The sequence below is a fragment of the Microtus oregoni genome, unplaced genomic scaffold (assembly GCF_018167655.1).
Source record: "Microtus oregoni isolate MIOR12 unplaced genomic scaffold, Mior012 000067F_000, whole genome shotgun sequence".
In the NCBI taxonomy this organism is placed as follows: domain Eukaryota; kingdom Metazoa; phylum Chordata; class Mammalia; order Rodentia; family Cricetidae; genus Microtus; species Microtus oregoni.
This window is the reverse complement of record NW_024543953.1, coordinates 3,485,085-3,497,970: the sequence shown is the minus strand read 5'-3', so window position 1 is coordinate 3,497,970 and position 12,886 is coordinate 3,485,085.

The window sequence follows — 12,886 nt, the reverse complement described above, 5'->3', positions numbered from 1 at the left end:
AGGAATCTGTTTCATATAACCCAGGCTGGCCTCAAACTGTCTATGTAATGTGGGCTTTCCCTCTGTATGCTGTAAATATACGTTATTACCAGTGCTTAATAAACAAGCTACTTTGAGTCTATGACAGTGCAGAATAGAGCAAGGTGGGAACTCCAAGCAGAGATACAGGAGGAAAAAAAATGCGGAGTCAGGGAGATGCCATGTAGCCATGGAGGAGAAAGACACTGGTGTGTCATTACAGTAAACCATGAGCCTCGTGGTAAAGTATAAAATAATAGAAATGTGTTAATTTAAGATACAAGAGCTAACTAATAAGCATGAGCTAATAGGCCAAGCAGTGTTGTAATAATACAGTTTCTGTGTGGTTATTTCGCGTCTGGGCAGACATTAAACAGTCTCTGACTACAGCTATGTAGCCCAGGCTTGACTGGAGCTCCTAACCTTCCTGCCTCCACCTCCCAAGTATTGGGATTATAGGGGAAGAAGGTTTTCACCCTAAAGATAGATGGAAGAGGGTCTGCGAAGACTGTACAGACTCAGAGTATTTGTGAGGCTTCTCTAGTCAATAAAATGTAAACTGCCACAGGCTTTGGAAAAAACACAACCCTTAAATATAAGTGTTAAAGTACCCTAAGATCAAGTGGAGAACCTAAAGGCTCAGGTTATGTGCTTAGGCTTACAAGAAGAGCTACTTTGTGAGCACAGAAGTGGGGCACGGGTGTGACGGGCCAATCTTGTTCATGGCAGCAGTTGTCACACACAGATACCGCATTTACAGCAGGCAACAAGGTGTCACCCATTCAAAACTGTGTTTAAAACTGTGTTTGAGACAGTCCAGCTGCTGTGGAAAATGGAAAAAGAGGAAGAGAGACTCCTGATAGGCTCTGGGGGCAGCTGGTATGGGCTTTTCAATGAGGCAGTTCCCCTTTTTCTTTTTTATTATTAAAAAATGTCACATGTTTTCATTATATGCTTTCCCTCCTTCCAGGTCTACCCAAGTCCACCTTCCACTCAACACACACAGCTTAACAGACAACCCCCCCCCCCCGGGAGAGAAGAACAAATAAGCAATGGGAAATCAAACAAACAAAAACCCAAAGAAAATAAAACAGAAAGTACATAAAAGACACAGAGTCCTTTTTGTGTTGGTCAATTACTCTCGGTTTTGGGGCCTGCCCTGGAGTGGGGTTGATATACCCGGTGACAATTCCTGATGCAATTCCCATTGAGTCACTCATACTCCTGTAACCCCAACTGAAGCACAATTAATAAAAACTCAGAGAGAGAAATTGGGGTTCAACCTGAGGATCCAGAAAGCAAAGCAGCCAGCCACTGGCTCTTACCTTGACCTCAGTCTGAAATGGTGATCCTGCCTCCAGGAATCTCAGAATGAGACTGAACCTGAGAGCTGTCTCCTCCCGTTTTATAATCCTCTCTAGGGCTGGGATTAAAGGCGTGCAGCACTGGGATTAAAGGCTTGCACTGCCCGGTTTCTATGGCAACTGGTATGACTACTAGGATTAAAGATGTGCGCTACCATTGCCTGGTCTGTATGTAAGGTTGGCCAGTGTGGCTGTTTTACTCTCTGAACTTCAGGCAAACTTTATTTATTAAAATACAAATGAAATGCCACTACTACACCAAATAAACTCACTAATTTACTAAACTGGGCTTGTGTGGAGTTGTTTGCTCATTCCCAGTACAAAATGAACCATTTGGTCCTAAAGTAGAGAAGAGTCAAACTGGAAAGGAAGTGAATTAGCTTGTTGTTTAAGGACGAGGACACACAGCGTTTGATTGTAGGTGCAGTATCCTAAGTCCCTTCTGGGAGTGGAGGTGAAGATAAGGAAAGGAAAAGAAAACTTTCAGTGGCCCTGGGCTGCTGCTGCTGCTGTTCCTGCAGCAGCTGCTGCTGCTGCTGCCACTGTCTGCCTGCCACTGTCACTGCCTCTTGCCATAGCTGGCTCCTGGAAGTGCTTCCCAATAGCGTCTTGGCTTTCATCTTAAAAGCCAGGTGATGATAATGATGATGAGGGCACACACTGAAGCCCAGCTTCTGGAACACTTGATTGGGGGGAGTGGGGCTACGGAGGGAAGAGCACACCAAATCAGCCATTTACCCTGTCTTCTGATCCTGCTCCCCTAACATGGCTCCTGATTAAGTGATGAGCCAGCATATGTTGCTGGCTAATTTAAATATTTATGGTGGATTTTCAGATTACTTCTTAGCATGCCAGAGTGTTGACACCCTATAAATCTTGTAACTTCCCAGGTGGAAGAGCCATTAGTGTCTAGCGTGAATTTTTCCTGCCTAGCTGTCTGTGTGGAGAATTTGGTCCCCGAGAGAGCCAAATGGTGCGTCAAGGTCACATAGGCATTTGTGGAGGGATGCTGGTTCATTTCCCAGGGCTCTGGCCATTGCACCACACCAAAAGCCTGTCCAAGAGAGTGGGGACTAGAAGGATGCTGAAGCTATGGAAACAGATGGGGACCATGCTGCACTTTTCCCAGGCAAAGGAGACACATCATTTTCCGAGGATAATGAAGGAAACAGACAGAGATGGTGAGCCAGCCAGGTACAGGCTGAACATAGTACCTGTCATCTCCCATCATCCTACATGACAGTAAAGCTACAACATTGGGATGCTGTCACCCTGTTGTGCCAAGTGTGAGACCTGGCTCTCTTGGAATATACCACCCTTCCAAATGGATGAAGGTGGGGAGCTAAGGTTCCTTAGGCTCTTAATGAACTCAAAGCTGTGCGAGCTCTCCACAAGCTGCACTCCACCACCATGGTATCACAACTTAGCAAAGAGACCTGGGAAGACAGTACGCATGCGTCCTGCTGAGGATGCGCCCTGCTGGTGCTGTGTAATGGTGGCCATGCAGCCTAGCTTCATGCTGTCTCAAGAGTCGGGAACACAAAATGTTCAGAACACATGTGGTGAGCACAGAAGTCAAAAGCATGGGCTTTCAAGTTAATGGGATGAGTATTCAAATCATAGGTCTGTCCCTTTGCAGCCAAGCGCTCTTGGGCTGGCTGCTCACTGAATCTCTCTATGCCTGTTTCTTCATCAGTAAAATTGCTTTCTATTGCTCACCTCCTCACCTGGAGGTACAATTCTGAGACATGCAAAGGCCTAATTAGGCTGTGTGCTTAGTCCTAGACACCCAAAGATCCGTCAGCAAATGCAATTGTTCCAGAAAGCTGGAGTCTTAGGTAAAATTTTATTCCAATTCCTCACACTATTATACACAAAGAAGGGCTTACTTTCATGACCAGAAATAAAGTATTTCAGAGAGAGAGAAAGAACACTATCCTTGCAACAACATAGTCCCAAACTGTTCTAGGTAGGTATTCTTCTATCCTCAGGAGAGGGACAGGTGTTGCTAGTAGCCCACTTGACAGGAATGACCCCAAACTGTGATTCCAGCCTGATCCTGAGACTAGCACTTGCTCTTCGTCTTTGCATTCCTTGTGGGCATGCATGGCACACGTTATCATCTGGTGATAAAGCCAATCAAAGCAAAAGCAACTCTCAACTCCCATTTAACGTCTGCAGAAATAAGAACAAGAGTTTAAAATTCTGTCATAGAGACCTTTATGGTTTGGTGAAAGTTTGTCCACAAAAGGTTTAGTATAATAGAGGCCTTATCTTCAGTATGACAGTATTGAACGGTGGTAGGATTTTAAGAGGCAAGATATCACAAGAGGTGATGAAGTCACAGTCATCCTTGGAAGGGATTAATGTGGTTCTTTCTGGTAGGACTGAGTTAGTTAAGAGTATGGCGGGATGGGAGGCTACAAATCAAAAGAACACACATTCTCAGCCTTTGCTGCTTAAGGAAGTTTCTGTTTCACTTGTGTGCAATGTTAGGACAAAGTCAGATATTGACAACCTGTTAGCACTTTCTAGTTTCCGAATCATGAGCTCAATAAAACAATTTTCTTTATAAAGTAGTTAGTTACAGCAACATAAAACAGTTGAAGACTGGGAAGTTATCCTGGATTATCTGCATGGGTCCCAAATGAAGTCATATATGCATACATATACATGTGTAACACATGTATATATGAATGAGGGACACAAAGGAATAATTGATATACATACAGAAAAATGTAATGCAAAGGTGTGGCAGAAAGATTTGGAGATGCTAGTCCTAAAAACTGGGGTACCAAGGGATGCAGGCAGCCACCAGAAGCTGGAAGAAACAAGTAATGGATTTGTTCTTGGAGCTTCAGGAATAAGTGGAGCCCTACCAACACCTTGTTTTCACCCCAATGATATTTATTTTGGACTTCTGACCTCTAGAGACAGTGAGGGATTAAATTTCTACTATCTGCTCTTTCCAGTTTGTACTTCTTTGGCATGACAATTTCCAGGAAATTAACACAAGATTCTCTGAGCCTATCTAGTCCTATGCTTTCCATACATTGCAAGCATCAGAATCCACCCCCTTAAATCATCGTCTCTATAGACAACAGGTAAAGAAAATAAAGGAAGATGGCTGAGAAAGAAAACCAAAATACCCACCTGTTGGGAACTATCTTCATGGTGACTACTGAGGCACCTTCCAGAACCTTCTGCCAACACAGTGTAAAAACACACATCTAGTTACAACCACCTCACTGTATAGATGAGAGTTTGAACTGGGTGGGGTGGGGCATTTAGCGTAAGTCCTCTTGCCTGAGTGCAGGTTTGACTCAACCCTATCCCCAGATCCCAAGCAAACACTTAAGATTACATTGCTGTCTCTAGATGAATTTTGTTTTTAGTACCCAATTCTGTTTCAAACAAAGACTGCCAAGTATGTCAGATGTGGCAAAGCCAAATGAATTATTTGCTCATGGAGAGCACAGACCTTGGGCAGGCTGGTAACGCATCTTTGGAAACAAGGCAACACTGCTTCATCATTACCTGCATCTGGGCACTTAGTCTCCTGAATAGAAGCGTAATAGTGGGGGTAGTCAGGAATGAACAGCCATCAGTGTACCCAAAAACATGCATCCTCAAGGGGATAGAGGAGAGTCCAGACAAGAACACAGCAGAATGCCACAATCAGATTTTTCCTTGTTGTTGTTAGATTTAAAAGTTTTGAAGGTCAGTTCTACCAAGAGGCCTTTGTGGTGGATAAAGCAAAGGTTACAATGAAATATTACTCCCCTTTTCCCTCTGGCCTTGATACTAACAGACAAAACATTAAAAGTCAGGTTCTCTTTCCTCCCCAAGTGATGGAGGAAGGTCATTGGCCAATAAAGAAACTGCTTGGCCCTGTGGGTGGAGTAAACAGAACAAAATGCTGGGAGGAAGAGGAAGTGAGGTCAGAGACTCAACTGCTCTCCGCTCGGGAGCAGACGCCTCAGAGAGAGATGCCATGCCCTGCTCCCGGGATGAAGCTCCGACCCAGGATGGACTAGGCTAGAATCTTCCCGGTAAGACCGGTTCTCACAGATTATTAGAGATGGGTTGATCGGGATGTGAGAATTAGCCAGTAAGGGCTAGGGCTAAAGGGCCAAGCAGTGATTAAAAGAATACAGTGTCCGTGTAATTATTTTGGGCATAAGCTAGCCGGGCAGGCGGCCGGGGGTGCTGAGAACGCAGCCCCGCTGCCCTTATTACTTCATATGGCGCCCACGTGGACAACTGCTTCCACATAAAGCCTGAGACAGCTTGGGAAATAATTCTAGAACAAAATGAAAGCATTGTGCCTGGTTTCTTGGTAGCAGCAATTTCTCGGTTCTACTTTGCCTGCTAGAGGCAAGAAAGCGCCTCATCTAAGAGAGGCTTCCTGACTCAGCTTTAGCTGCAAAGCCTGCAGCTCATTAAGAGGTCCTGCCACGAAACACTTAAAAGGTGTTGACGAAAAGCTGAACGCATGCTTTTCGGTTTTCAGCCGTAGCAGGAAAAAAGCTGCGCCGTTTAAAAATGCCGGCTTTCTGGGCCATCCTGCCAGGGCAAACTCTGACTGTTTGAGGCAGGAGGGCCAGCTACCGAGAGAGGACTTGAGTGTTGTCTGCTGAAGCTCGCTTGCTGGCAGGGACCTTGAAATGCCATAGAGTTGTCACAGTAAACGTGGCTACAGCCAGTACCTCAGCCATGTGGCTGGAAAGCTAAGGAATGGACTGGATCTAGCTGGCAAAGCCACGCCTTTAATCCTACCCATATTGCTCAGTAATTTAAAGGCTCATGTGGTCAGAAAAAGAAAGATATACAGTAAAGAGAGATTCAAAGACAGAGAAAATTTCTGAATGGTTTGAAGTGTGTTAAAAATATATGCAGACTAAAATTTAAAGTTCTTAAAGTAACAAAAAAAAAAGGAAGAGAGTTGTTGTGTGTGGTAGCACACGCCTTTAATCCCACTGCCTAGAAGGCAGAGACAAACAGATCTCTGTGAGTTCAAGGTGTAGTAGTGTACACCTTTAATCCCAAATGCCTGGGAGGCAGAGACAGGCGGATCTCTGAGAGTTCAAAGACAGCCTGGTCTACAGAGTTACTTCAGGTCAAAGATACAGAGAACCTGTCTCAAAAAGCAAAGAGTTGAAAGTAAAAATAAAATAGAGGTTAAAATAAAACGAACAAAGATGGAAAATACACAGAGAATCTTGATACTGTATGCTATTATGCTCTCTTTGAATTATTTGAATGCTGAGGAAGGAGCAACAGCTGCTAAAAGATATTTATTTATAAATACTGCTGAACTAATCCAACATAGATATTTTCAATTTGGATCTAAGGATATGATACTTTGGAAAGGAGTTTCTTATTTTGTTTTCACAGAGGATGAGACACTGTTCATTTCTTCTATTCCGATTTGGTATGATGGACCACGCCCTCCTGAAGGGTTGGTGTGAACGCCTTCAAAAAATTGCTTCGCTCAACTGCCAACTGAGATGGAACTAGCACACAGGTTATACCATGAAAGACCTAATTAACGACGCCCCCATTCAGCAGGAAGCAGTTTGGAGAGAAATAACTGCGCCCATATTCCCAAAAAATGTTTATAAATGTTCTTTTACATTTAAAAGGGGATATGATATAGGTATGAATAATTTGCATTAGTATAGATTTTGCTTTATTGATAGAGATTTAAGGTCAATTTTGTTATATGTATAAGTGTTTCTGATTTTGATTAAGGTATTGTGATTGTGTAGTTCATTTAAATATGTACTGTATAATTAAGAAATATAGGTTGTTAATGGATAATCATTGATAATAGTAAAGCTTGTAGTCATGTTAGTTAGATTTTCTAGATATATAGAGATATATTTTAGATAGACATTCTTCATGTCTTTCAAAGATTACAGAATAGGACATTTAATGTTTTAATAACTGAGGACTTTTCATGACAATGAGACACTCTGCTCCTGGCAGCACCAATGTACTTCAAGAGGAAGATGGGCATCGAAGAGGCACCTTATGGAGTTTGATAGCCATTTGGGCAAGAAACTGCTCTTGCCTGGACTATTGCATAAACTGGACACAGAGAACCTGCAGAGAGAGGACTACTGAACTTGCCTAAGGTGAGATGATCTTTCGGGGTTCCTGATTCATTTTGAAAGAGTCTGCGAGACATTCTGCAGGACAAAACAGATAGTGACTGAACTGACTTTAAATTTTCCTGCTTTATGGAAATGTCTGCTGGATACCATGGGCCTGAAGGCTGAAGATGGATGCCCCAACAGTACAGAGGAACTTTGGGTGACTGTCCAGGCAGCGAGATGTCTCTGTCATTTCTAGAGTTTGAAGTTTCTTAGTTCTTGTTTACTTAGGTAATATTATATCTTTCTGGAGTCTTTGATGGAGTTAAGAATAGTTAGTTATAGTTATAGTTTTCCTTAGTTATGATAAAGATTATTGTAACTTTTACTTGATAACTGTTTTGTTATATGTAATTTTGCTATGTTAAAGTTAAAGCCTTTTTTTTGTTTAAACCGAAAAAGGGGAAATGATGGAGGAAGGTCATTGGCCAATAAAGAAACTGCTTGGCCCTGTGGGTGGAGTAAACAGAACAAAATGCTGGGAGGAAGAGGAAGTGAGGTCAGAGACTCAACTGCTCTCCGCTCGGGAGCAGACGCCTCAGAGAGAGATGCCATGCCCTGCTCCCGGGATGAAGCTCCGACCCAGGATGGACTAGGCTAGAATCTTCCCGGTAAGACCGGTTCTCACAGATTATTAGAGATGGGTTGATCGGGATGTGAGAATTAGCCAGTAAGGGCTAGGGCTAAAGGGCCAAGCAGTGATTAAAAGAATACAGTGTCCGTGTAATTATTTTGGGCATAAGCTAGCCGGGCAGGCGGCCGGGGGTGCTGAGAACGCAGCCCTGCCGCCCCTATTACTTCACCCAAGCATCCTCAACAGAGGATGGCATTTTCAACAAGGAATCCCGAGGAACTCCTGGGAAATTAAACAAACAAGATCAAAGCCTTCTCCCCAAGGTCAGAGAGGTGGACCATTTTCCAAACTGATTCTGCATTCAGGGCAATATGTATGACTATTTTCAGGACCACTGACTTCTTTGTATTTTGTATCTCTGTTACTTTGTATTTTGTATCTCTGCTACTTTCCCTGCAACTTTGTCAACGGCCATTAAAAGAAATATGGCCTCCCATTCCAGTACTAACCAGGTCTGACCCTGCTTAGTTTCCAAGATCAGGCACGTTTAGTGTGATATGGGCCTACTACTTGTTCTGGCTTTTTGGAACCCATTCTCTTTGGATGAATACCTTGATCAGCCTAGATATAGTGGGGAGGGCCTTGGTCCTTCCTCGCAGCAATGTGCCTTACCCTCTCTGAGGAGTGGATGGGAGGGAAGGTGGAGGGAATGAAAGAAGAAGAGGGGAATTGGTATGTAAAATGCTTTTTTAAAAAGATAAATAAAATAAAAAGATGTATGGCAAGATGGGTATAGTGGCTCAGGCTGGTCATCACAGCTCTCAAGAAGTTGAGACAAGAGGATCTCTACAGGTTGAAAACCATCCTGACTGACACATGAAAATCATGGCAATCATGGGCTACAGAGAGAGACTATCTCTCAGAACCAAAAATAAGGGAGGGAAGAAAGAGGAGGAAAGAAAGGAGGGAGGAAAGGAGGAAGACACACACACACACACACACACACACACACACACAGAGAGAGAGAGAGAGAGAGCACAAAGAGAGAGTGTCTAAGAAGCTTGTTTCTAGAGATGGAGTGAGAGTATATTTTGAGAAAGAACTTGGTGGCTCACTCCTGTAATCCCAGCATTTGGGAAACAGAAACAGGAGGGCCAGGAGTTCAAGGTCATCCTCAACTACTTAGTGAGTTTGAGATCACCCTGGGCTACATGAAACTAAACAAAACAAAACAGAAAAAAGAATGCGGTATGAAAGCACACACACAGCTACACATTTTGTTTGAGCTCACTCAAGTGACTACCACTACGGGAAACAAAGTTAGAGTAGAAAAGAATGACTACAAGAACTAGATAGATTCAGCTAGAAAGGGATACCAAAGATGGGGTGTGTGAACAAAGGCGTGTTTGTTACTTTCTTTTCACCAAAATAAACAAGAGTGAAGTGTGCAAGTGTCCTTCCCAAGCATGCCACAACACTGCTCCATTAGCTGCAGCCTTTGGTGGCAGCCAGTGAGCTTCACAGTCCTGTTCAGCTTCAGAAGAGCTTTGTGGGCTGCAGACTGAGGGGGCATGCCTTCTTTAGCAGCACTAAGGAACAAAGAAGTCACACACTAATGCCACTTGCTGTAACCTGACAGTTGTCTTGGTTTAGGATGCCCATCATTTGTTTCTCTCTCTTTCTCTTCCTCCCTCCCTCCCTCCCTCTCTTTCTGAATTGTGTGTGTCTCCAGTCTTGGTATGTAGCACTGGCTGGCCTAGACCTTGTTATGCAAGTCAGGTAACCTTGAACTTACAGTGACCACCATGCTTGTCTTATGCCATGGGAGGGCTGGAATCCAGGGCCTTGTGCATGCTAGGCAAGGACCAGTGTCATGACACCTAGGCTGTACGTTCACTGTTCAATGAGCATCTTCAGGACTGTGATGGAGAAGGTGTTCAGTTTCTTACTGAACATTTTTCTACTCCCCGGGGCTATGTGTGTTCCTGAACTGGATGCCTTTAACCACTCAATGACTTCTTTTTCCTAGTGGCCAGCACTTGGGTGGCCTCTGTTAGTGCAAGTACTGTTTGATCAGCTCCCTGACTAGAGCCTCATAACAGGCTGGATGCTGCTGCTTCAAGTCATCATATCCCTGGAACCTGAGAGTGTTACCTTTCATTCAAGTATGATTAAGATAAGGATTGTAAGCTTGGGCAAATTATCCTTGATTGTCGGGATGAGTAACAACTGCAGTCCCATGTTTACTTAGTGGCTTATGACTGATATAACTGTGTGCGCCTCATATATGACAACATAAAAAAACAGCAGCCTAACCCTGCAGCTCCAGAGGCTGGAAGTGTGACATCAAGGTATAAGCAGGGCTATGCTCCCTTTCCAGAGTCTGGGGGCAGATACTTCCCTACTACTTCCATATTTGAGGGGGCCTAGATGTGCCTTAATTTGTAGCAAAATAGCTCCAAACTCTTCCTCTTTCAACACTTTTGCTTTTGTGGTGCTGGGGATCAAACCCAGTGCCATGCACATGCCAGGCCAAGTGCTTCTCTTTTCACATGGCTTCCTCTGTGTCTCTGTGTGGACTTTCCTGTTCACAAAACTGCCAGTGCTGGGATCAGATACCTCTTAATGCTTAACTACTGACATCTGCAAAGACCGCTCCTTTTCTTGGGTTCTGTGTGAATGTAAATTCTGGAGGGCAGAGCAGAGTAGTAGTTGAAGATCCTGGCCTTGAAGATAAGGGTGATACAGCCCACAAACCATTGTCAGTCACTAGAGGCTGGCAGAGACAAGAAATTCATTGTCCCCTGGAGCCTCCTGGAGGAGGCAGATCCTGTGCCATCTTAGTTTCAGCTCAGGGATCCTGATTTTGGACTTCTACCTTCCAGTCCAGAAGTTTGAGATAAAACGTTTCTATTTGGTTTTTCTTTTTTATTACTGCTGTCGTTATTATTAATGTTGTAGCCCAGGCAGGCCTCAAGCTCATGATCCTCATACCTCAGCCCAAATGCTAAGAACACAGGTGTCTATCATCCCATCCAGTTAATTCATGTTGTTTGAAGCCACAAAGCAGGAGGCAGTTGTTCCAGTAACCCTTTTGTGGGCCCATGGGAGACTATGTCAGAGTATACCCAGAACTGGACCAGCCAGGGCAGTGTGGGCTACTTAAATGCCACCAGGTGACTTTCCACAACAGCTGCCACCAGTCCCAGACAGTAGTTCCTCTTTCTTTTTATGCCAGCCAAGGCTTGGCATGAGGCAGCTGATTATTGCCAATCTGACATGTGTAAATCCCATCTCTTTGTTTTCATTTGCATCTCCGATTCCTCAAGAATCTGGAATGTGAGCCTCTCCTCCGTATTCACTCGATAGCCTTTTGGGTGTCTCCTTCTGGTAATTGCCTAGTCACATGCTTTGCTCATTTTCCTCATGGGTGTCTTTCTTGTTGGTTTGCAGAATTTCCTTGTATATTTTCCCTCCATTAATCCCCTGTTGGTTTTAAACAGCAAATATCTTCTCTCCATCTGTCATCTGTCTCGACTCTATCTGTGATGTCCTTAATGGAAGGAAATCCTTAATTTTGTAGCTATCAAATCTACCTAATTCAAAGCTGCCAGTGGAGAGGTGGGCTGGGCAGGGTCTTTGGAAAGGCAGCATGAGGGCTGCTGTACCTGTGAAGGGAACTGTATGCGCAAACTGTACTTATGTGCAGTCAGCTCTGCAAGAGCGTGTACTGCTTACTGAGTGCCCATCTCACCTTGAGCCCCTGTCTACACTGCTCCTCTGTTCTCCCGCTGATACAAGCGGTTCAGTACCAAAGCATTTAGACTTCATTGTGCACTAAAATCACCCTGAGGGGAGAGCTTGTGAAATGTAGCTCAGTTGAGAGAATGCTTGCCTAGCATGCACAGGCCCTGGGTTTGACTCTCATCATTCTGGATGTGAAGACAGGAGAACCAGGCTACATAGTGATTTTGAAGACAGCCTGGGATACATGAGATTCAGTCTCAACAAACAAACAAGCTAGAAAAACAAATTCCTGGTACTTGTTGTGTGACAAAGCTTTTCCTGGGGTGACATAACACACATCTACTCACCCAAGTTGGCGAACAATGTGTTTTATTGGGGTTACTTACAGGAATATGGGTGAGGAATTACCTGCACGAGCAGAAATACTCAAAGACAGCTGCATCATCAAAGCTCACCCCAGCATGAATGACAGCTCACAAAACTAGGAACCTGGATCACATTGTATACCCTGCAGGCTGATCAACAGATTGGAGAGTGTCCTTTCCAACTAACTCAGTTGCTCTGAATCCCTTCTGGATAGCTCAGCTGGTTTCTGCCTTTTCCAGGCAGCTGGTTTGTTCTCAGAGTCTTTGAAGCTTGGTTCTTTTCTATCTGAGGAGAACTCTCAGCTTTTTATTGTTTACACTGGCAGGCAGGGAGGGAACCTAGTCAATCTGGTCAGTTTCAGGGACTTACTGAAGCTATTTTGAGTTGCTTACCTTCCTGCTTAAGGAGCTTCCTGCAGGATGGAATGTTTTTTTTTTTTTGTTTGTTTGTTTATTTATTTATTTATTTATTTATTTATTTTTAATTTTTTTTTACTTTTTTTTTAATTTTATTTTTTAAATTTATTTATTTATTAAGGATTTCTGCCTCGTCCCCACAACCGCTTCCCATTTCCCTCCCCCTCCCCCGATCAAGTCCCCCTCCCTCATCTGCTGGAAGAGCAATCAGGGTTCCCTGACCTGTGGGAAGCCCAAGGACTG